The sequence below is a fragment of the Lacerta agilis genome, chromosome 16 (genome assembly GCF_009819535.1).
Source record: "Lacerta agilis isolate rLacAgi1 chromosome 16, rLacAgi1.pri, whole genome shotgun sequence".
In the NCBI taxonomy this organism is placed as follows: domain Eukaryota; kingdom Metazoa; phylum Chordata; class Lepidosauria; order Squamata; family Lacertidae; genus Lacerta; species Lacerta agilis.
The window spans coordinates 12,853,799-12,879,318 of record NC_046327.1 but is presented as its reverse complement, the minus strand read 5'-3'; the positions used below and the strand labels follow the sequence as shown (position 1 = coordinate 12,879,318).

The following is a 25,520-nucleotide window of genomic DNA, read 5'->3' as shown; positions in this document are numbered from 1 at the left end:
AACAAAACTGAGTTGGCCATCCCTCAAAAAAAGGAAGTGGCAAAGATTGCTGCTTTTCCACCTTTCTCTTTCAGCTTTATGTATGTTTCCAAGGCTGGGACGCAGGTGGCGCTGTGGTCTAAACCACTGAGCCTCTTGGGCTTGCTGATCGGAAGGTCGGTGGTTCAAATCCCCGTGATGTGGTGAGCTCCCATTGCTCTGTCCCAGCTCCTGCCAACCTAGCAGTTCAAAAGCACACCAGTGCAGGTAGATAAATAGGTACCATTACGACAGGAAGGTAAACGACATTTCTGTGCACTCTGGTTTCCGTCATGGTGTTCCGTTGCACCAGAAGTGGTTTAGTCATGCTGGCCACACCACCCAGAAAGCTGTCTGTGGACAAACGCCGGATCCCTAGGACTGAAAGTGAGATGAGTGAGACGCCCCATAGTCGCCTTTGACTGGACTTAACCATCCAGGGGTCCTCTACCTTTACCTTTTACCTATGTTTCCAAGGAGAATGCAGCCATATCCCGGGAAACGGAATATTGTCCTTATTTTGTTGTGAAATATCATCACAGAGTGCTCTAAAAACCCACAACTCCCCTTTTCTTTTTGATGCGAATTCCCCAAAGCTCAGCAGGTGAAGTATTATGGAGTGTTTTCAAAATACCACCTCATTAAAGTTGGAGAAATCCCAATGCCTTAGGAAATCATAACCAACATGCAGTGCAGTCTTTCCTAACGTGGTGCCATCCTGGTGCTGTTGGACTCCAACCCACACCATCCCTGCACATTGGCCATGCTGACTCTGGGTGTTGGGAACTGTAGTCCAAAAAAACCACATGGAGGGCACCAGCTTGGGGAAGGCAGGTGTAGTACAGCTTTGTTTCTGTCCCCATAAATCTTTGATGGAAGAGTTTAACATCATATTACTATTGTACTTGAACAGTGTATTTAGTGATCCAGAAAGTCTTGTCATTGTACACCGGGCACAGTTCCCCTAACGGTTATCTATCTGTATATTTTGCTGACTGCAGCAATGATAAATATTTCATCATATCTTATTCTTGCACAATAAATTCCCTCTCGGTGAAATTAGTTCCTATAATTAAGCCTTCGAACAAAGCTGAGGTGTACTGAAATATAGTTAAGATGATGCTGGAATATAAGCAAAAGAAAGACACCATGAGCAATAAAAAGTAAGCATGGAGTTATGGAGTAAGTAGCCCTTCCAGCTGTGAGACTGAGCTTAGAAATTAAAACAGTAGCTATGGCTGAGCAGGCAAAAAGATTCAGTTTAGATGAAACTGGTCCATTAATTAATATAATATAGTTTAAGTGTTCTTTCCCAAAAGACTGCATCCACCACGCTCACACACAGCAATTGCTTTTTTTTTAAAAAAAAACACATATTTATTAACTTTTCAAAACATAAAAAAGTAAAATATGGCTGAAATGTACATTTTGAGATAAAATCCATTGAGGTAGGGTCCAGCACAAATATGGTGGTGACTGAAGTTGCTTATCTGGCACTTTTCTCCTCAGCCTCAAGTTGTCCGCCATAAAAATACTTCACATTTTTTAAAGAGGGAGAGGTGGGGACTGGCATTTGCTGTGGCCATGCTGAGTGATGACCCTTTCGCTGAATGGACAATTGGCGGTTGGGAGTTGATAACCGCAGTGCAAGAATCAACAGGTGAAAGACATATGGAGCTCTCTAGAGGAGGACACTCAAAGTGCTTGGGAGAAGTTGCTCACTGTGTGAAAATCCACCTTTTACTGTCTTTTGGTTTTGACTATTTTTATTATGTATTTTGTGCTTTGATTATTTTTATTTTGTATTTTGTGATTAGTATAATGTAACATTGTGTTATGAACCTCCCTGAGACCTATGGGTATAGGACGGTATATAAATTTTATTAAAGGTAAGTTAAAGGGACCCTGGACAGTTACGTCCAGTCAAAGGAGAATATGGGGCTGTGGCGCTCTTCTCGCTTTCAGGCCAAAGGAGCCGGCGTTTGTCCACAGACAGCTTTCCGGGTCATGGGGCCAGCATGACTAAACCGCTTCTGGTGCAACGGAACACCACGGCAGAAGCCGGAGCGCACGGAAACACCGTTTACCTTCCCACCACAGTGGTACCTACTTATCTACTTGCACTGGCATGCTTTCCAACTGCAAGGTGGGCAGGAGCTGGGACAGAGCAACGGGAGCTCACCCCCGTCGAGGGGATTCAAACTGCCAACCTTCTGATCAGGAAACACAAGAGGTTCAGTGGTTTAGACACAGCGCCACCTGCTCCCAAAAAACGTTACCTTAAATTTTACTACAGAAGCAGCAGCAGCAACGACAACAACAACAGCAGCAACACAGGGACTGACATCAGCTGTTGTCATGTGAATTGTAGTCCTCCCTCCCCATTTTTGTGGGCAAACTACTTTTGCGCCATGTCCATTCTTTTCTCATTTCACTTATTCTTTGAGAGTAACTCAGCAGTTGCACAATTTACTGTGATGAGTACTTGATGAAGACAGACCATTTTCAAAGACACTGCTGTAATTCTGGTAAAGGAGGAGGGAGGGCATAAAGACGTCAGCAAGATGACAAAAGCATGGCATATGTACAGTGTACTTTGTTGCGAGTGAAGCATGAAGGAAAGTCAAAGGCAGACTTCATTATTTCAGTAAGTCCCACAATCTAAAATGTGTCACTATTTGTGACAGCAAATTGAAGTGCTCTGAGGAAGTTCTCAAAAGGAGAGATGACAGAATCACAAAGTTGCATTTGTATCTAACGTAAAAAGAACTACAGAGGGATCATTAAAATGAAACTCTTCATGTAGCTGCATAATAGATGTAAAACACACTTTTTCCAGAGGAAAGGGTACCATCTCATTTGAAATTTAAATGGAAGAAATGACAAAGCAATGCCAATTACTTTCGGATAATAGCCTTCTGCACTGCAGAGTCAAAATGGACATTTGCAGTGCCCTTTGTATTGGAGGAGCTCCTTTGAGTCACTCAACGTGGATTTGATTACTAAATTAATACAGTTTATCATATTTTATCAAATTTAGGGCATATACGGTTGCCCAATAAATGGTTGCTTCTGATTACACAAAGTGTCTTTGTTGCGAAAGGTTACGGCTTTTGCAAAGAGCTACACGGCAGAGTTACAATATATTCAGATCAAAAGGGTTCCCAGCTAATCAAGGCTTGGGCACTTGGAAGCGTTGCCATTTGCTGTGACTTTGAGAAGTTCTGTCAGTGTCATCAGTAGACACCAGCATCTTGCAATCAAGTTTTAAATCTAGGCCAAGCCTAATCCTCCATTATCTCAGAAGGGTTTGGCTGCTTTCCTCATTTTATTTCGTGCGGTGTTATTTTTAACCCACCCAAGGACCAAAGGTAAGGTAAATTCAAAGGACCCCTGGACAGTTAAGTCCAGTCAAACTTGACTATGGGCGTGTGTGGCGCTCATCTCGCTTTTCAGGCCGGCATTTGTCCACAGACAGCTTTCTCATAGACATTCTCTCATTAGTCTTGTCATTTACTATCACAGAATAGAATCAAAGTATTGCAGAGTTGGAAGGGTCCACAAGGGTCATCTAATCCAACCCCCTGCAAGGTAGGAATCTTTTACCCAACGGGGACTTGAACCCATGACCCAGAGATTATTTTACTTTTACTTTCAAGGAAATAAACAACTACTTAACGTTTAGAAGACATCTGAAGGTAGTCGTGTATAGGGAAGTTTTTAATGTTTGATGTCTTAAAGGTAAAGTTAAAGGTACCCCTGACCATTAGGTCCAGTCGTGGATGACTCTGGGGTTGTGGTGCTCATCTTGCTCTGTAGGCTGGGGGAGCCGGTGTTTGTTCACAGACAGCTTCCAGGTCATGTGGCCAGCATGACTAAGCCGCTTCTGGCGAACCAGGGCAGCGCACGGAAACGCTGTTTACCTTCCTACCAAAGAGGTACCTATTTATCTACTTGCACTTTGACGTGCTTTCGAACTGCTAGGTGGGCAGGAGCTGGGACCGAGCAACGGGAGCTCACCCCCTCATGGGGATTCAAACCACCGAAGCCCCCCAGAGTGGCTAGGAGAACCCAGTCAGATGGGCAACAAACAAACAAACAAATAAATATTAAGCATTTTTTTCATGCATAGGGTCTTTTCAAGCTCCTCCCTCCCGTTATGATTTATGTTGCTTTCACACAGAAATGCTAGATGAGGGCTTAAAGGGGAAAAAATAAAACATAAAATCTTTAAGAATTACCTGCTTTCTTGATAACGAAACACATACACACCGTGACACGTATTCAATTGAAATAAAGCAGACATGGTGAGCAGAAGGCTTGAATTAAAAATAAAGCATGGCAATTAGTTTTAGTGTTGTTGTATTTTATGTTGAGAACTTTTGATAAAAACTTTTGATTTAGAACATAAAAGGGGGGGGGTAAAACCTTGCATAACTAGCTGATTGCTCTGGTGACTAGTAGAGAACCAGATAATTACGCTACTACTTTAAAAAATAATAGTTTGAGAAAGAGCACACAAGCTTAATTTTCCATTTGTGTGTGGAGGGAGGACTTTTCAAGTTTATTGTACAACAACAGGAATGAAAAAAACAACAACACAAAACCCATGACCTAGAAATGCTCCCCTTGTTACATAGAAGAGTATAGTCCCTAATGGGGAATAGAGAAGGGAAAACAAAATCATTATCCATAGCTTATGAGTCTTATTCACTATGTCTAAAGCATAGCGAGGATGGTTTTAGGCCATTTTTCTATTGGCATAATCAATCTTAGAAGGAGGGGAGGGAGTTTGACCTCAGGTCTAGGACCAGTAGAGTCCCTTTATGCCATAGTGACTTCAGATGGATGGACTGGCCATGCTTTCCACTAGCAGAAAGGAAATTAACACTTGACACTGATTTCTCAGCAGAGGAAAATGAAAGGAATGAAAGGAACCATTGAACATTTATCTTGTTTGGAAAGGTGCGGTTCCCCAGAAAGCACAGAAACCTGTTGTCTTCTCACTAAATGAGGAAGAACAACAGAGATGGAGGACTCGTAACAGATGGCAGCAGACAGGCGGCTTTCCTCTGCTCTTAAAATGGAGGCTGCATTGCAACATGGCTGAAACTGAAAGACAAGTGCCCGGTCCAGGAAGAAGACAGCATAGTTATAAAACTGAGAGAACAAGCCCCTTTCCATCCCAACCCATCTACCACATATTTGCTGGTAGTGTTTCCATTCAGAATGGAGTCTGATTCAGTCTCCTTTCTTATTAATGAACCAAGGTCGTAGCGTATGTCATGCAATGTGCAGAGCGGAGGCCGATTCAGCTTGTTAAAAGAAATGCACAGCAGCTAGAGGCCCCCCTCCTCCACCAAAGGAAGCCAAGAGCCTTTGCCAATCCCATTTCTCAAATGTACGCACTTCCACTTGAAAGGGCCTGCTCACTCAGCAGTACTCCAGCCAGGACGGAGAGTGCTTCTCCTCCATGGAATTCATTTAGACTGCGATTCGTGAACAAGACATGCACGGCCTCTTATTGATCAGCCTTTTCTAATGGACACTAAAAGCCCCAAACACCCCAAAACCTCTCACCATGAGTAATGATTCAGAGGCAGTCTGTTTGGGAACAGAATATTGCCTATGTAAAAGCAGATGATGCAGTAATAATAATAAACTACGGTAATCTGTCAAAACATGATCCAAATGTAGCTCCACACCATCTGAAAAACTATTTCCAACAATGTAGAGTAATGAAGTGTCTTATGGGTGAGAGACCTTTCCCTAAATGTACAAAACTGAAGACAAACAAAGCTCTGAAAGACTGAGGAAGACACCATGCATGCAGTCCAATATCTCATCTCTAGCTGCAGCTAACCAGGGAAGCCAAAAAGCAAAGCATGAAGGAAACTGAGCTCCCAGCAATTTATATTTAAAGGTACAGTGACTCTGAACTTCAGAGGATCCATTTAATTGTATATTTTTGAATAAATTTTAGTAGAGTTTATAAAGATACAAAACTTAATATCAAATATCTTTTTTAAGCCAACAATAATCTAAATAAAATAAAAACATAGAGGAAAAGGAAAAGGAAAGGAGGAGAAAAAGAGAGGACGTGATTATAAGAGATAGAAAAGAACGTAACAGAGAAAATGGAAAAGATGAATTACAGAAATTAAAGAACTTCCAATTCTCTTCATTTGTCCACTATATATAAACAATATTCACTTCACTCCAAAATACGGTAACACCTAACAAAAAACACTTTCTATAAACCAACATTGTCTTCAATCCCCAAATCCACATGTCATTGTTTCATTTTCACGCAAAAGGTGTATGAGAAGTTTCCAATCTTTAGTAAATGTTAACAATGACCTTTCCCTAATTAAACACGTCAATTTTAATTATCATGGCTAATACACTTCGATAGATCTTCTTCTTGCAAACTGGTGTAATCCCATTTAAGACAGTGGCTCTCATAACATCCTGTAGCAGCACATTTGATAAGGTGATTGCACACCCAAACACTTTTTTTTTTTAATCCATTAGGAAATGCTACAAGCCCCTGGGTCATTTGAGTTTATCTTTTCCTGTACTGTGCCATTTCCATGAAGTGAATTTCAGGTGCAGAAACCACACTGTGTATAGCAATCCAAACACCACAGATTTATAGAAAATCATTACAGTACTGACTGTTTTCATATCAATTCCCTTTCTAATAATTCCTAGCATGGAATTTGCATTCCCCCCATTGCAGTTGACACTTACATTGAGCTATTCACCACAAGCCCATAGCCAGCATATATCTGTTTGTACCAACATAAATCACCTTACATTTAATGCTGAACTTTATTGGGCATTTTCTTGCCCATTCAGCAGAAGTCCTTTTGGTGTTGTTCACAACGCACCTGAGTTTGTAACATCCTGAGTAATTTGGTGTGATCTACAGATATAGCTACAACACTGCTCATCCTTAACTTCACACTATTTATAAATAAGATAAAGTTCACCAATCATGATACACATATTTAGAGCATCCCACTGTTCCCCCCCACGCCATTACCCATTTATTCTAACCCTCTGCTTCATTTTTTTTCTAACAAGTGAAGGGTCCATAAAATCTAATCCTATGAGCTTTATGTTTACTCCAAAGCCTTTAGTGGAATTTTGTCAAAAGGTTTTTTTCCCCAACATGCAAATATATACTGTCTACTAGACCTTCTCTATCTATAAATCTCAAAGAAGTTGGTGAAACATTATTTAACTTATTTTATTTCTTTGCTTGTATTTATTGTTTTGCCAGAATTGTTGCTCATTTTTTTGTTTTCCACGATTGAGCTAACTGTTTTAAATGTTTGATCCAAACTGCATAGTTACACACAGGAGACCAATATTACCAACTTTATATTAGCAATGTGAAATAAAGGAAAGCGGAAGCTGCTAGGTTTCTTTTAAGATATGAATCAGGACAAAATTACCAAGGTCACCTTCAGACTGTATTTTGTGGGAGTGATTCAAGAGCATACTGCAAATTCAGGTTTGCACAATCAGTAGATTTGTTGCCTGAATGCAACAAATCCACTTCAAAAAGTCTTTTTGTTGTTAGGAAAGTGCCTTGGAGAACAGAATGAAAGAGTGTGGGATGAACAAATGATTAACGGGAAAATGTATAAATACCTCATAAGCAAATCAGGAAGAACACTCGTCATAAACCACTGAATTGGAACAAACAGTGTTTGGGTTTTCTACAGATTGCTGTTTATTCTGATTTGGCAGTAAATAGTGGGTTTTTCTTGAGGAAAAGAGTGGGACAAAAACCCGCCAAACAGACCTGGAAAGTGTGGACCTGTGCCTGCAAAGTGTGGCGCAAAAGGAAGTTTGGATGAACCTACAGTCTAACTTCCGCATAAGCATCGTGCAAGCAAATCAAAATGAATGCTGAATAAACACATGGTCTAGAAGAGCCCCGAGTGAATCCAAACCCATATAACTAAATAATTTCAAGGCTATAGCACTCAAAAATAAGTCATTCTCCCTCCAACTTCATTTGCTAAATACAGAGCACAACAAACTACAGGCCAGGGACACATCATTTTGTAGGTCCTTTGTGTTTCTAGGTATACAATAATAGTATTTTGCAAGAGAAACAACTGCCTCAGAAGAACCCATAGGATATTGCTTTAAGTTAAAAAAAAAACATCAAAGCATTAATATGATATAAATTTATGCAAAAATACATAGCCATACGCATTATACCCACATAATAGAATTACCTCTTTTAATAGAATCATCTGAAATGAGTGGAGGGAGGATACAAACCCCCAGAACTCTTACCGTGTAAGACTGGAATCCATTGATAAAAGGAGGAAGTGTAATTCACAGCCAAGTCTCTCAGCTCCAGTGCTCACTTCACTAAAAGAAATTAGGACAGTAAGTCAATAATGGTTAAAGTTGCCATTCTCATGTCCAGTTGCTTCACATGGGAATAATATATTCTTAATGTGCATGTGCCACAGTGAAGCTATATTTTAGAGCCTCCTTTAACTGCATTTTGATTATGGAATCCTATTATCATCTATTTACACCACACATGGGGAAACGATCTAAAACGCAATCAAAAACAAATTAAGAATTGGAGAACGTGAACTGGATTCTTAGAAGGTTGATATGGGTTTGAAATAAGCCTACATGCGGGGGGGGGGGGACTTCTATAGATCTCACATCACATCAGCAGGCAGTTTTTTCCCAGATGCACCACATATGCATTGGTGAATCTGGTCTTGCAGAATGACACAACAAATGGTGCCATTGGTGCACTCTGAACCATTCTCCCTTCCTGACTTTAGTACGGATGCAAATAACACAATCCAAAGGGACGTTCTTCTCTCACATGCCTAGCATCATGTGAGGGATGGAGCAGTTGCTTTGGTCACTGGCCCTGGTTCCAACATTTTGTCCCCTGCATATTCCCCTTGCAGAGCTACAGCTCCCACAGTTCCCTGGGAACAGGGTCTGATTGTACTACTCTGAACTGTAGCTTTGTGTGGGAAATAGGGGTCTCCCAAAATCTCTCAGTCCGTTAACAAACTGCACTTCCGCTTTGGGTTGGTCGAGGAATAGCCCAGAGCGGTGGGCTCTGTTCACCCAACATGCCCCGCAACGGAAACACTGTTTGCAAAACCGTTCAGGGAGGCTGCATGAGAAGGACATAACAGCCAGGGCTGGCTCAGGGAAGGTGGCATGAGCAACAGCTCCCACAATGCTCCGAGGACGATCGCCCCGGCTGCACTCCTCCCACGCTACACCACTGGCTTCTTGGAGTGGCATGCTGCTGCTTTAAATGTATAGTACAGTTGGGACCCAAGTTTTAAGGAGGCAAAAAGAGAACTTTCTGTTTTATGGTTCTGCCAAACACCACACATATGGTAAAGTTAAAGGACCCCTGGACAGGTAAGTCCAGTCAAAGGTGACTATGGGGTTGCGGCACACATCTTGCTTTCAGGCTAAGGGAGCCAGCGTTTGTCCACAGACAGCTTTCCGGGTCATGTGGCCAGCATGACTAAACCGCTTCTGGAGCAACGGAACACTGTGACGGAAACCAGAGCGCATGGAAACGCCGTTTGTCTTCCTGCCGCAGCGGTACCTATTTATCTACTTGCACTGGCGTGCTTTCGAACTGCTAGGTTGGCAGGAGCTGGGGCAGAGCAACGGGAGCTCACCCCATCGCGGGGATTTGAACCGCCGACCTTCTGACTGGCAAGCCCAAGAAGCTCAGGTGTTTAGACCACAGTGCCACCTGCTTCCCTGGTAGCACCACACATAAAATATTACTGACCCTTTTAAAGTCTTCTCTCCAATAGCCCTTTTTGGATGCCTACAGAGCACTAGGAAGGTGGGAAGTCAGATAAATGAAAATAAATATATACATATAAAATAAAAGTTAAGCAGGACTGTTTGTCTGTGATCAGATAGCTAAAGCAGTTGTTCTACCCAGTGGCAAAGCTTCTAAAGTGACAACATCTGATGGGAATGTTTTCCACATCCCCAAACGACCTCGGAAAAACAAATCCAACTATCCAGTGTATGATAAGCTGCTCTATTAAGGCTAGAGGTTATTTCTGTCTTGTCACATGCAGATATCGAATGGAATGGTCACCTACACCCTTTAACTAGATGTGCAGCCTTTGTGACTTTGTCGTTTGATGAGGTCTCAAGAAATGTGCCCGGAGAAACAACCTCTCCTTTGCCTACCAAGCTGTCAGAACAAACTGTTCCAAGGCTTTCGGAAAAAGATGGTGTGCACATGATCCTTGCTCCTAGTTAATGCAGAAGGCCAAGAGAAATATAACAGCCCTGAGACATGTATATGGGGAAACCAGGAAACCATATCTAACTTAAAACTTGCACTGAAGACATCCTAGTTACCATTAAGATTGCAAATGCACAGCCAGATAAATAACATTGCTCCAGTGTTTAATGCTGCTCATCTAGGGTAGTAGAACGACACAACCACAGATTTCTACAGTATTTACTATTCCATAAACCAGTGATCACCTAATTCACCCTGTGAAAAGAAATCCGTAATAGTAGAATGTTTTATAGGCAAATGAGCAGCCAGGGAAATGCGGGGGGTTATGGGCCAGAGAACCTTGATAGGTAGAGGGCCTCTTGGATGTATACACTTCATGCCTGTAGCCTATCCACCATCTGTTTCCTGTGAGGAAACCTTGAAATAACACTACAATACTCACAGCAAAGTTGTGGTTTACAGAGGGTAAAAGCAGAAAGCAGAACAGACTGCAACACATGAATGCAAGGTATGTGACATGTTACTAACTTGTTACACCTGACATTGTATGAAATGCATTTTGATCTTTCACACACGAAAGCCATCGTTTACTGTTCAGTTACCAAGTGCTAGACATGCATTTGTGAACTTGCTCTACCTAGCAAAGATTTCCAGTTAATCTTCAATATATGCGTTCTGAGGATTACAACCCAAGTAGCAGAGCACTTGTCATAGAGAATTTAATGACACAGTGCCCTGGCTTGCACATAATGCTAAACAGTGATGTGGTGTGTGTGTGGGGGGGGCAAAGGGGCATTTTTCCCAGACACAAAATTGTTGGGGCACAAAAATTCAACACCCGGTGCTGCCTCAATACAGCTGCACACTTCCATTGCTGGGCTCCGTTGAAAACGTCTTCTCCGTGCAAACCAGGAAGTGACCTCTTCAGGCAACAGAACAACTCTTCTTGGCTCTGAGAGGCTGCGATCTCCTAGGTGTCATGGAACCATTAGGCAGTTGAATGTTCATGCGTGCAATGTCTGTTTTCCTCCCTCCCACCCACCCCAGCATGGCCGTGGGCACTGGCAACCCATGCTACAACACTGATGCTAAAGTATGATTTATTACACCTTGATGTGCCATTATGTGCAAGCCCTGTCTAGCAACTAAATTATGGTTTGTTTACTGCCAAAAATGTTATAATCTGGAGCCATGGTTCATCACCAGCACATGGTTCAATCTGGCTTTCTTTAAACTATGGCACAACATTATGTGCAAACACAGCACCTTTATTTAGGAATAAGGAATAATGGGGTCAGGCAAAGTACTTGGGGGGAGGAAGACTTCTGAATCCCTCAATTGTAGACTTCTAAGTTGCTCCAAGTGTGAGTAAAAATATTTATTTGCCATAGGATGGATAGGTTTTCTACCAAAAGGCTTTAAATTTTTGAGGCTTTTAATACTATAAGGTTAGATAGACTACATCAGTTTATTGATCAGATAGTGGAATGCCAAGTTTCACAAGAATTCTGAGAGAAATAAGCCCTTTGAAGTATGCTCTATTAATATAAAATATTGTTCAGAAAGGAACATGTGAAGTTTCTCCCCCATGCCCAAAGCCAAACTTCAAGCTTCTCTGTACTGACTCATCACACCACATCACTAATCCTTCCCACCCCTGCATTTTCATAGATTTTTCTGATCTGGTAATAAATGGAGAGATGCAGCTTATGCTCAGCACTCAGAAAGTTAGCTGTGTTGTGTTTGTGTCACAGAAAGCCCATTTCACTTTGGAAAGGGAGTGAAGAAATGCTTAGGGTGTTAAACTAGAAGTAGGGAGGCCGTAGCTTCAAAACAGTCATCATTTTTCTGCCTAATCTACCCCACAGAGTTGTTATGGGGTAAAACTGGGGGGAGGTGAAGAAAAAAATCATCTCCTTTAAGAAGAGGTGGGGAACTCCAGCCTGCAGGTTTAATTTGACCCTTGGGAAGCACTTCTCAAAGAGGACAACTGATTGTCAGTCCTTTGGGAGGTGGTGTGCAAGGGAATTTGACAAGTGTCAATCATCTGACATCATTCAGATGTCGGGTGGTTGATCAGTAGGTTGTCCACCCCACCTGTGTGTGTTTGGGGGGTGGGGAGAGACAAGGATCTAGCTCAGTGGGCCAAAAATGGTTACCCACCCCTGCCTTAGAGGAAAGGAGATCACTGCAAGAAAAACACCAACATTTCCTCGCTCACGTTTTATAGTGAAATGCCAAAATTGCAACCCCCCCCCTGCAAAAAACCCTGAAAAAGGGGGCACTTAAGCTAAACATTAGTGCTTAACAGCTTCACACTTTACCACGCCCACTACATTTTGCTGAACTCTTCTCTGCCTGCTATACATTTAATTCATTTACTCTTCAATAAGCTGCCCTGCGCTGTCTTGCAAGGAAAGTACTGTAAATTGAATAAATACAGAGGTGCTTTTATACATTTACTGGTGCGCACTCACAATGTCTCGTTTCAGAAGCTCCACTAGTCATAGAAGAGAGAATCTAAAACTAACAGCCTTATTCCTCTTTCGTCAAGAAAAACCCACAAGGAAGCTGAACAGAGCGACTTCTGTTAACATTCTGGTATGTGTGTGTGATGAAAAATTAAGCCCGCTCTGTATCCCGGCCTCTTGCTCCTCCGTCTCTCAGGGCTGTCAGCTGTGTAGAACAAAGGAAGCAAGTCGGAGGCTATGGGTCCATACCCTTCCTAGAAAACTGCAGGTCTTTGTACATCTACAAACAACTGCCAACTTGACTCTATCCTTTGCGTTCCCTTCAGCTTCAGTATAACTTGATGAAGGGGAGGGGGGAGAGAATGCCGCTGGTGTTTTTGCTCTCCCTCTCTCTCTTTTTGCTCTACTGTTATATACCCAAGCCTCACCTGTCATCTTTCAGAATCTTGCCCTTGACCCAAAAGCATGAACCAGGACCTCATGGCCTGAAGCTAGGAGCTGTCCTCAGAGTCTTGAGATTCAGATTCAGAGTCTGCTTCAGATACAGTTAATGGCTCTGTGACTATCAGACAGTAAGAAGCATCAGGACTGGTCCTGTCTGGAACAAATACTTCTTAAGATTTAGTGTCAGGAAATAACGTTGTCCTGGACACAGCAGAGTTAACCGCAGGTTTTCTTGAAGCTTCTGGCTGTAGAGCATTAACTGGACAGCACAACGCAGGAACTCAGGAACTCACTTGGATAACTATATACAGTATTTATTGAAGCAACTAGTATCCATAAGTTACTATGTACAGACTTTACAAAGAAACAAAACATAAAACCTCTCCTCTCTGTCTCTCTCTCTCAACCTTCAGTACAGTACACTAATAAAAACAACTACCAACACCACTACCACACAAGCTCTCACACAGAGCTCATTCTTTAGGAACTCATTGACCAATCACAGGTCGTTGCTAAGGGTCTGGAGAGAGAGCAGATCTTGGCTTTCTGCCAACTGGTAATTGCTACAGCCAACTGGTAATTGCTACAGCCAGCTGGTAATTGCTACAGAGGTGATAAGCTGAATTTCTGCACGTAGGCACTTTGAAATCTCTAACAATACTGTCCTAGAAGCCTGTCCTTCTGCACCTTGATTTGTCAATAAGGCAATACCTTCTGCCTGCCGTATTTCAGACCTTTGGCCTTACTGTGACTTCCAGTAATTGACACCAGGCTTTGCAAACAGACATTCCAGGCCCAGATTTGGATGCAGTCACCCACAGCTCCAACCCAAGAAATGCTTATTGCTTAATCGTGTCCTCCCTCAAAGAGGGCACGTGTTGCGGTGCAGCCTGGCAACCAAACCCTGTGTTGTGGGTGGGTACGTTTGGACAGCCACAACACCCTATTGGTAGGTCCCTTGACATGGGTTTAATCAGGCCAATGGAACGCTAGCGAAATGGATCAAGGGACCTATATATGCCCATGCACGTGTCTCTGAGCTTCCTCTTTGGGCCAGTGCATCGGAACACCCGCCCACCATATTTAGGGCTTGCGCTTGAACTTGCTATGCTGTTATGTGTCGCCTACCGTTGGGACAGGGGTACGGCAGGAATTTTCCCACTTGGCTGATTGGCTGGTGCCATTTGGGTTTCGCCTGCCATGTAGCAAATTGTTACAACTTGTAAGGTTGCGGATAGGCTCTGGTTCAGGTGATAGGGGTGGCAGAATGCTCTAGCCATCCCTATTGTGAAGGGTATTCCGTTAAAGGAATCCAGGGACTCCTTGGTTTGGTCAACCCTGAGAGGGGTTGTGCCCGTGCCTGAGTCCAGGGGACATCTGGGTGGTGCACTAGCCTGACCCCGCTTTCTGCTGTCCAAGGTGTTCACCCCAGGCTGACCTACGCTGGTGCCCTAGGTCAGCGCTACCTGCCACGGTGCAGGGAGCTAGTCAAACCAGAGCCTATGCAACCACTCACTTTCTGTAATCAATAAAGTTGTGGCCTAAATTCTGCCAAAAAACCAAACCAAAATTTTGCATCATGTCTGAATTTATTTAAGGGGGAGGTTAAAAGGTCTAAACACGCAAAGCGATGGTGGGCAATTTGAATAATATAGAGTTCGGGACGCTCCAAGGCAGGGATAGCCAGTGTTGTGCTACATACTCCAACTCCCATCAGTCTCAGCCCTATATTGACCTGGCAATATATCACAAATCATGATTTGTGTGCTATGCAAACATCACGATGCAGAGAAAACCATGAAGCCAGTCAGTGCCTCGGCATGGCTCCATCCTTATTTCAGACACTGTGATATATCACAATGTTGAAAACCAGATATCACCCAGCCCTATTCCCTACCCCTGATACAATATATTACTTCTTCTTCTTTTTTCGAGTTTTATTTTTTTTTCTTGTATTGGTAGTGGTTTGTTTGTATTTTTTGTGTTTTGGTGTTTTAAGGTGAATGGATGTATTGTTTACAAAGCAATAAAGATTGAAATGTGAAAAAAATGCAATACTGTATATTAATTTTACAACCCCCCCCCCCAATATCTGCCAGTGTTCAATGACTTCACAATTCTTCTATCTAGTGAAGAAGCTACAACCTTCTGAATTAGCTGCGGCTGATATGACAACCTTTTCGGGTTCAGTTACCACTACAAATTGCAATTTCTGTTAAAGCTGAGCTTGACATTCAGTGTTACTTCAGCTGTAGGGTAATTAATAAAAAGGAAACATCACTTGACGGAAAATACCAGTTACCAACGGAATTATATAACATTATGGCCTACTAAACTTTTATGGTCCTCCCTTTCATAATCTCGACTCATTAAGTACACAAATGGGATTTGTTATGACAAAAAGGTAAAGAGGGGGAAGGTAGGGGAGGGATTGCTTCATTCAAAGAGCACTTAGTTTCCATCACAGACACAACGAATCAATCAAAAGCCAGAGAGAATTAAACATGAGCATCGCCTCTCCTGAGCAGGCGCTTAAGGGCTGGGCCTCGGTGGCAGGTTGTTTGCCTTAACAGCCAATGGTCCCATGTTCAGTCCTTGGAGTCTCCAGGTAGGTCTGGGGGGGGGTCCCCTCTCCTGGACCCTGGAGAGTTGCTGTTAATTGATACAAGCAGGACCGGTGCTAGAGCTTCTTGCACCCTAGGCAAATCACCTTCTGGCGCCCCCCACCCCCCGCCAAAGCCTGCTTTAGCGGGAGGTGGGGGGGGGTGGAGAGGCAAGCAGCAGTTTCTCCGCTACAGCGGAGAAGCTGCTGCTAGCCCGTTTCCCCCCCCCTGCCCAAGTCTGGCCAGCGCCCCCTCCATTTTGGTGCCCTAGGCAATTGCCTAGTTCGCCTAAATGGACACGCCAGCCCTGGATATAACAGGAGTTTGGGGGTCGGGAAATGGTTTTATAACTTGTGCCTGTCTTTGTTTCTCAATTTGATCCTTTCACGTGGTTTTGTATATACTGTGGTATTTTATGCATCGTGACTGGCAGCTATTTTCATCGATCACAGTCTAGTAATTATTTATTGCCTTTGCTCAGAGTGAATTTCTGTTTAATTATTATTTGCTGACATCTTGAGAGTTCATTTTATTGTGCCGGCCAAGGCCTGTGCCTTCCTGCTCCTGTATGGGAGCCTTGGCTGGGGGGGGGGGTGTTCTGCAGCAGCGCCGGGGCAAGAGGGAGCCGAGGCGGCTGACCGGCACAACAGTGGTGCCAGCAGTGTCACAAGAAGTGTGTGACACACCATCCTGAGGCACTAAAGGGGCCAGGCAGAAAGAGGGGGCTCTACCCCACAAGAGGAGGGTCTGGCCAGCTGCCAACTTTCCACTCGCAGCCCACTTGGCCGCCCAGAAGACACACATGCTGTTTGAGGAAATGAAGCCACTTCCCTCCCAGTCTCTCAGCACCTTCAGGACCACTGCAGCCCAGTTGCATCTTTCAGAATTTGTGCCTGGGGCAATGGCCCCTGCTTGCCCCCCCTCCAATGCTATGCCTCTGGCTCTGCCTTTGAGCTATGGGCCTCCCCCTGCTTGAACACTAGTTAGTACCATACAAATGTTAAGTATTATTATTAGCATTGAAGGAAATAATCAGTAATGTAAGCACCACTTATTTAGTAGTAGCACTTTTTCTGGAATTTCCAATAATAGGTTCTTTGCATCTGCCTCTAGTATCTGGTAATCAGCCTTAATAAACTTAGCTACTCATGAAGAAAATAAAAAGGTATCTTAAAGAAAACCCAATGTGCAGTAGTTCAGTTACTTTAAGAAGTGAAGGTAATCAATATCGTGAACAATCTAATTTTTGTTATATTTTTAAATAGAGAGTTCTTTTTTGTATAAAAAAATGTTTAGGAGTATGCTCATTTTCCTACTCATTTTGAAATACTGCCCCCAATGAGGCCAAACTTAGATTCACAAAATGTTTAGGGGAATGCGTACCCTTGTGTCCCACCCCCAGAAAAAAGCACTGAATACACGGAACAAAGAACATAGATTCCAAACCACGTACATCAGGCACCCCCAAACTCGGCCATCCAGATGTTTTGGGACTACAACTCCCATCATCCCTAGCTAACAGGACCAGTGGTCAGGCATGATGGGGGTTGTAGTCCCAAAACATCTGGATGGCCATGTTTGGATGGCCTGTTCCTTTTCTAGAGACAACTGAGGTTCTCACCTGCTTACTGGATTAGTAGCTTGACTACCTTATTTTTCATTGTGCACAGGTACAAAGAAAAAGCAACAACTCACTAATTTCAGGGTTGGGGAACCTCAGGCCAAGAGCCAAATGTGGGTCCTAAGTCTCTCTATCTGGCCCTTTAAACTCTTCCCAGGCTACTCAGTGGTCTCAGCAGGCTCTCTTGTGTTCCTGGGGGAGTCTAGAGGGCCAGAAACAGGGTCCTGGCAAGCCACATTGTTAAATATAATGGTTCAATTCACACAGAAATGAAAAATGGTGTATGTATTAATGAAGGTATAAAATGAAAAACTTGCTAAATGTACGGTATATTGCTAACACTGGGTTTCCCCCCACAGTGTTCTAAGCCGGAGATCATGCGAGAGCTATTGGGTTGCAATCTCCATTTTGAAAGGAGTTGCTTTGAGTCAATGGAGTGAAGATGTAAACAGAGTCCTGTCTCTGAACGCCACAGAGAAAACAAGAAAAGGGGTTTCCTGGAGGGAGAGCAAACAGCCTGGAAGCCGGAAAGCAGGCTGGAGAGCGAGCGAGAGACCTTTGCTTATAGGTCAGTTTGGGTTATTCCATATTTTCTAAGATGCTGAGCCTATGCTGGACAGCACAAGCTATTGTATGGATATTTTTTGATGTCTTAATTCTGTTATGAAAAAAGTGCTGCCAGTTAAAGCTTGCATAATATTCCCATGGGCCTGGACAATGCTTCATTTCCAAAGGAGTCGGTTCTTATTATTAAATAGTGGGTAGACATAGCAGACGACACAGTGATTCTTCAAGCAGCTCTGTTTATTCTCAAGCTGGAACAGAACTGATCTCAAGGGCTCAGCAGCCTGCTTATATAGAACTCAGCTACAAAGCAACAGTAACAACTTTCTGTAGTTACCCAATCCCTGAACGTCACTTTCAATCCCTCATTTGCATGTGCGGACCTGAGTGAGAACTGCAGCAGCATGAACTATATACACACACCCCCTAGTGGCCTAGGGTGAGAACTTCAATACATAACACTTATGCTTCCAGTCGCTTCGAACTGCACAATATTTAATATCTGCAACACTCATTGTGCACCAGAAACTAGTCTAGGTCTCCCTTTCAGTGCCCCTTCCCCAAATTCCAGTGGACGTCCATGCACTCAACTGTGAAAGCTCACTGGGTGACCCTGAGCTAGCCACAGTCTCTTGTCTAACCTGCCTCACAGGGGTGTTGTGAGGATGAAATGGGAGGAGGAGAACCGTGCATGCATTTTGAATTTTGCAGGACAGGTGTGATACAAAGTAATAACCAGCAGTAACATTCTAACGTCTCCCTTTCCACCATCCTGAATCCCATCTAATCCTCTGGCCCTGTATGCAGCTTTTCTTCCAGAAGACCTTTGAAACATTAGAGCAATGTGAATGAAGCTTCATAAGCTGCACAGACCATTTAATGGCACATATAGGAGGTGTTAAAATGTCAAGGTGATTGTGCTGACGTGGCCGTCTGCACAATAATGATATTCAAGTGTATTATTTATACTTGGTTGCATACTGAGCTAGTACTACCAAAGTGCTATCAAATTCCCCTTTTTAATGTAAGTGAACAATTGCCGAGGCAACGTAGCCACACCTGACTTGAAGGACAAAGCTTCTGAAAAATAACATAATGCTAAATGAGGTTGATAAAAAGGAAGCTGAAAGGGAAAGTCAAAGGGAATCAAACCTCTTCAGAACACTTGGGGGTTACTCAGTGCAAAACTCAGCTAGCCACCCCACCGCAGACCAGGAAAGTTACCAAGTCCAGGAGGACGCCCAGTGTGGTTAATAAGCAGAGACAAGATGCTGTTAAGGGCAAGAAGCTTCCTTCAGAAACTGGAAGCCTTGCCCTAATGAGTTTTTGATAAAAGCAGACAATAAGGGATTGTTTGTTGTTTGTTTTAAAAGGGAAAGGGAGAATTTGAGGGACTTATAGCTAAAAAAACATTAAAACCAGCATTATTTTTTATTTAAAAATACATCGTATAATCATAGAGTTGGACCATGAGGGTCATCTAGTCCAACCCCAGCAATGCAGGATTCTTATGCCCAGCATGGGACTTGAACCCACAACCCTGAGATTAAGAGTCTCATGTTTTACCGACTGAGCTATCCCAGCTGACTCAGAAGCAAGAAACTGACTAGGGAGATAAGGACGACGACAACGATGACAATGTTGATGATGATTTATACCCCATCCACTCCGGCTGGGTTTCCCCCAGCCACTCTGGGCGGCTAAGCTTCAGCAAAGGAGCATAAGGACATTGCAGAGAAGCTGAATGGATTATCTGTGTCCCGTCTTCACTGCAGAAGACTCGGGGCTGACACACACGCCTAAACTAACTTTCTCAGGCAGAGGTCTGAAGAACTATGGCAATACTGTGCTGACAAGGGCCAAAGTTCTCGGCCAGGTAAGCCTCCTGCTGTTGGACTTCAGCTCCAAATTCCTATCCAGGGCAAGGGGTGCCAATATATGGGGTTCTGGGGGCTCAGCAACAACACTGAGGGCCCCCCAACACAACTTCCAGAGCCTCATGGAGCACCGGAAGTCACCTCCGAGGTCTCGCAAGTCTTGGAACCTGAATTCCGTAGCCCATAAGTCAGTTCTGAGGTCCAGGGGACGCGTGTGTTGTCATGACGTCACGTGCACTGGCACCCATAGGCCCAAGTTGGCTCCCCTTCTCCAGGGCCTGATGGGCTGTACCAAATGAGCTTGTGGATATAACCCCAGAGCCTCTGTTTCTAATGTCTGAGAATTCTTGGAGAACAGGCAGACTAGAGGTGGGGAAATGTTGTCCTTAGCTTCAAAAGGGGAAAGAACAAGACCAAGATAACTACTGATGTTGGTACCAGGAAATGTCCTAAAACATATAATTAAATGATTGGTTGGAGGTCCCTTCCAATGCTGCAATTCTATTTTTCTTAAAGAAACCATGATCCTGCAAAAGTTTGATACTATTTTCTTATGTATATTCTTCAGATGGGCATCAATAGATGTACAGTTATTTCCCCCCTACTTTGGTTATTGCCAGTGCTACTTTACAGGCAAGATTTTGGAGCTAAGATTAAAAACAAAAAACACATCTCAAACCCTTAAATAACTTGTAGCTGTGGCGGACAGCAAAGTGAATGAAAAATATATCTTAAACTTCTGGTACTTCATTTCATATATTTCCCCCAAAGCACAGAAGAAACTATCTGGGCATAAGAAATGGAAGGGGAAGATAGGCTTAAACCAATCTTTGTTTGATACTGACTGTATGAAGTGGAGAACCCGTTCTAAAGCGTTGTGTGACACCTATACCCCATTATATGCAATTTTTGATTTAACTCAGAATTGACTTATAGTGGGTGAACAGTCTATCCAATAAGCGAATGTCATTGGTAGCCTTTCTCAAGCGGGCACCCAGCAAATTGGCAACATTTTCTACTCAAAAGATATTTTCTGGGATTTCAAGATGCTGTGATTGAATTCTAGCACACTTTCAATTTTACTGATAAATGCCTCAAAAATGTCAACTCACTTGAACCTATCCCCGCTAAAAAACACTCGGGAGTGATAGCTTTCTCTCTTCAGCCCTCTCCTCCCCCAAATCACCAATACTAAACACAATTTATAACTCTAGAGAACACAAGAAAACCATTTAGGGCATTATTCAAGAAGATAACAGAAGGTATCCACACAAACCGAATTCATTTTCTTGTGAAGTTATCACTTTATTTGTGAACTATTCCTTATGAAGTTAGGAAATCCACTGAGACCCTGTGAGACTTTTGAGGCAATAGTTGATTCATGCAATGTGTGCGCAGTTGGTTTTCATTTGTTGTGGGAGAAGGCAGATGACTTCCGTCAAGAAAATATTTGTATTGTAAACAGGTTTATTTCCCTATGACTTGAAGATGACAATATTTTCACACGGAAGAAATGATATGCTCTTTGTTTATGCATCCATTGCTATCAATTATCATAATCTTACACCATAAATCCACATCACAATCCTAGGAAGCCAAAGTGGAGTTCAGCTGCTTGATTTTATTAATTTTAGCACACTTACTACCCACTTTTTCCTCAAGGAGCTCAAGGTGGCATACATGGTTCTCGTTCTCCTCCTGCTATATCGATCCCCACAACAACCTTGGAGGGTAGGCTAGGCTGAGAGGCAGTGACTCTCCCAAGGTCACCCCGCAAGCTTCATGGGCCAAGTGGGGATTTGAACCCTGGTCTCACTGGCTCTCGCTGGTTATTCCTAAATAACTGTGTTAGGATTGCAGCAATATTGGTTACAGAGCTTCTCCAGCAAGGAAGCAGGTCCCTGCCTCCAACAAGCTCAGAATCTAAACTCTAAGAAAACGCAACAAAAACAGGAGGAGAAGAGGCGGAAAGGGTATAAAAGAGAGTTAATTAAGCAAAGACAGTTAATCTGGTTTGGCTAATATAGGAGTGATGATTATTGGGTGAAGCCATGGATTAATGGAAAGCATGCTTTGAAAATGAATCTGAAGGAGAAGAGTAGGCCCATATCATATTGTTTAAACTATCTGTGAATTATAGCACTGGGGAGAGGAATAGGAATCTCCTAACAACTCTCAGCACCCTTAACAAACTACAGCTCCCAGAATTCCTTGGGGAAGCCATCGCAGTTTGAAGTGACATCATATGCTTGAATGTACGGTGTGACGTGGCCCTAATTGTATCTCGCCCATCATTTGTACAGTGTAAGAGGAAAAAGCTATGTCACCCGGTCCCCACTGAGGCAATGACTTCCTACGCCCCCGATTCCGGGACCCCAAACCTGGAAGTAACTCCATAATTGTGCTTGCACCGTATATGCACCTGTTGTCATAGTGTGCTTGTCAGGGACTGGCTGGACACAGAGGGGTGGTGGCTGGATTCCGAGGAGCGGGAGAAACAGGGTTGGAGGCTGACTTGGAACAAGGATCAGTGACCTGGGGGAGCCTGTAGCAGCCAGGAAATGAGATTCTGAGCAGGGAAGCTTCAGGATTGGAGGGGGAGGACAGGGGCAGGAAGGAGGTAGAGACAGGTCAGCTGGGTGTAAAGTCAAAGGCTTCCACGCCTTCTCCTGCCTGGCCCCACCTTCTCCTGCTCTAATGTCTCCCAAGCAGTGGCGGAGCATAGCCAATGCTGCCCAGGGAGGGACGCCCAAGGTGGTGGCGTGGAGAGTGCCCTCCCAGGCACGGGATAGCTGCTCGGTTGCCCGGAGCGGAGTACCACCCTGCAGCCAGGGGTGGAGTGAGCCACCACGAAGCGGAGCGAGCCGCCAATGGCAGACATTCGGTGCGCAGCCCGCCACGCTACTCCCAAGCCTCCCCAGTGTGGTGTAGTGGTAAGAGTGGTAGACTCTAATCTAGGAACCGGGGTTCGTGTCTCCACTCCTCCACATGCAGCTGTTGGGTGACCTTGGGCTAGTCACACTTCTTTGAAGTCTCTCAGCCTCACTCACCTCACAGAGTGTTTGTTGTGGGGGAGGAGATAAAGGAGAATGTTAGCCACTTTGAGACTCCTTCGGGTAGTGGTAAAGCGGGATATCAAGATACAAACTCTTCTTCTTCTTCTCCCTAAGCTGTCGAAACGAAGGGGGAAGGGGGGAATGCCACCGGCAAAGAGGTGCAGCTCCCTCCTTTACCACAACAGCTCAGGGTAGGCTTGGGAGTCATGGGCGGGTGGTGCACTGAATGTCACCCCCCTCAGTGAAGGCACATGGAGCAGTCCGCCCTCACCAACCCCCCTTCCTACGCCCCTGCTCCCAAGACCAGGGGAGGGCTGAAAAGGAGGAGCAGAAACAAGTTACCGTACCTGCAGGCCGACTCTTCACCTGCTTGTGCGCAGCTCAGGTGAGGGAGATAATAAGCAGAGGTTGGAGGTGGGGCCTCTCGTTGCCACAACTGGCTCACTGGGTGCACATCTAGGAGTAGCTGAGAGATGTGGGACTGGTGGACATGCCATCGCCTAACTTGTAGGAGATAAATACCTAATTCCCTCACTCTGCTTGACAGAGACAAGCACTGGAGCATCATGGATGGGGGCCCACATGGAATGTGGCTCCCACTCGGCACTGGCAAACATATGAGCGGCTCCTGACTTAGGCATGAAATATATGTAACAAAACTAAAACGGAGCTGCTGGTTTCCCAAGAAGGGCAGCCATGCTAGAAAGTTCTCTGTCACGTATTTCCTCCTCTTGCACTCCAATGTCAGGCAGAAAACTCACACCTATTGTGAGGTGCTTCTTTCAATTCCAGACCAGCAAGATGGCCGAGTCCCCTGGGCAGCAAAATGGGTAATGCTAAAATAGCAAACAATACCACTGCCTGCCTCCCACGAAAAAGCCGGGCAAAGGTTCCCTAGAATTCTGCATAGCAACTGCAAAACCAGGCACCCACAGCAGCTTAACCCAGATTGACCTGGACTAGAAATTTACATTCGATTCTCACCATCCCGGGTGCCTTGTAGAAAGGCATTATATAGATGCCAATTAAATAAATAAAGGGGCTTGAGGATCCTTTAACTAACGGCAAACACAAAGAGGCGATTGCAAGATGTGCTTTCCTTTAAAATACTGGAAACGGTGTCATTAACGTGTGAGGCATCTACACACATGCCAAAAAAGAGAGAGAGAGAGGGATCAGCAGCTAAAAGCGGGGAAGGTATTTGTAAAGATCTGTACTTACTGGGAGCAGAAAGTTAATAAGCTCCATCAACTGTCAAGGCTCTGTAAGCAAGCCCTGAAATATTTGCTGCCAAAGTGTTCTTGCTGTCCAGCACAGAACAATCTTCTCCAAGAGGAAGTGATTTAATAAGATAGGCTCATCGAAAGGGAATTTCAGAACTGGATGGGGGAGAAAGAATGAGATCAGCACTGGTTGCAGCAGAATTGCTATCACGAAGGGTAGTTCTGATTTTGTAGCTGATAGGAATGTGCTTCTGTGAAGGTATCAAAGGTATCACATCCTTCTTAATTTCTCTTGCTTGAGAAAAGCTGAGTAGGTCCTTTTTTCCTTGCTGAACATTTAACACAAATTAAATTGCAGCCATAAAACATGCCCCGTTGCCATTTTGACTTCCCTATAAGATCATAAACTTGAACACAAAATATCCGTTCTTTCCCCACTCTTTTTTATAGTTTAAATCTGATTTTGGAACATTTAAGATGTATAATGCTGTACTATTATTATTATTAAGAAGGAATATAGATATCAGTTGGAGAAGCAAGCCATTCCAGTCCATTGAGCAAACTGCTGATTGAAGACCAGAAATCTGCTGCTAATCATCTGGTGTCATTATGTAATTATATAATTGACCATAATTGTAGACCTTTGCAATATGCACTCATTGCTTCAAAATGGTCTCAGAAGAGTAGTTATAGGTAGTGTAATCAAAGCGTTAGGAACTTTTCCTCCTCCCTGAGCTTTTGTACTATGAACTTACAAGATGATTTGGACTGCCCTTTTGTTTTTTCTTCTTTTGGCAAACAACATTTAGTTTCTGTTGTCTTGCCCCTATTGCCACTTCCCCAGAAGAGAAACCCCAGTCATTTCTAAAATCTTACTAGAGGCTGGTCATAAATTCTATTCATATTTTTTCTCTCCCTCCTTCAACACTGAGGAGCAGAAGCGCACTCAGTTCTATTAAGTGATACATCTTGTTTTTAGGACTTCAACCTAGATTCAACATTTGTGTTAAGGCAGCAGGTTCTATGCTAAGTTTAACTACAGCAATGCTCATTTTTAGAACACCTCTTGCCCTCATACCCAGAACGAAGACACGAGACCTAAATATGGATGAAGGGACACAACTTCTTGATTAACTAGAGGATCTGCAGTATCCAAACCTAAGCCAAACTGGCTACATGCAGGGAACTGGGGACTAAAGAGATAGATGGGGGGGAACTGCTTGAAGACCCTGCAACCACTACTGACACAGGCCTCTTGTTGCCCACTCTTTTAGGTATATATTCCATACCTTACAACATTTCTCTGATGAAAATAGGGGTGTCCTATATAATAATAATAATAATATAAT

At 43.7% G+C, this 25,520-nt stretch overlaps 1 protein-coding gene across 3 annotated transcripts in view; it reads right to left on the bottom strand.

The window, feature by feature from the left end:
- LINGO2 (leucine rich repeat and Ig domain containing 2) overlaps window positions 1–25,520 on the bottom strand; it is a 580,298-nt gene that overhangs the window by 362,928 nt on the left and 191,850 nt on the right. For all 3 annotated transcript variants that reach the window (XM_033173427.1, XM_033173426.1, XM_033173425.1), the window contains exon 3: window positions 8,338–8,415. The gene's annotated coding sequence lies outside the window, so the exon portion shown is untranslated. The remainder of the gene's footprint in view (window positions 1–8,337; window positions 8,416–25,520) is intronic.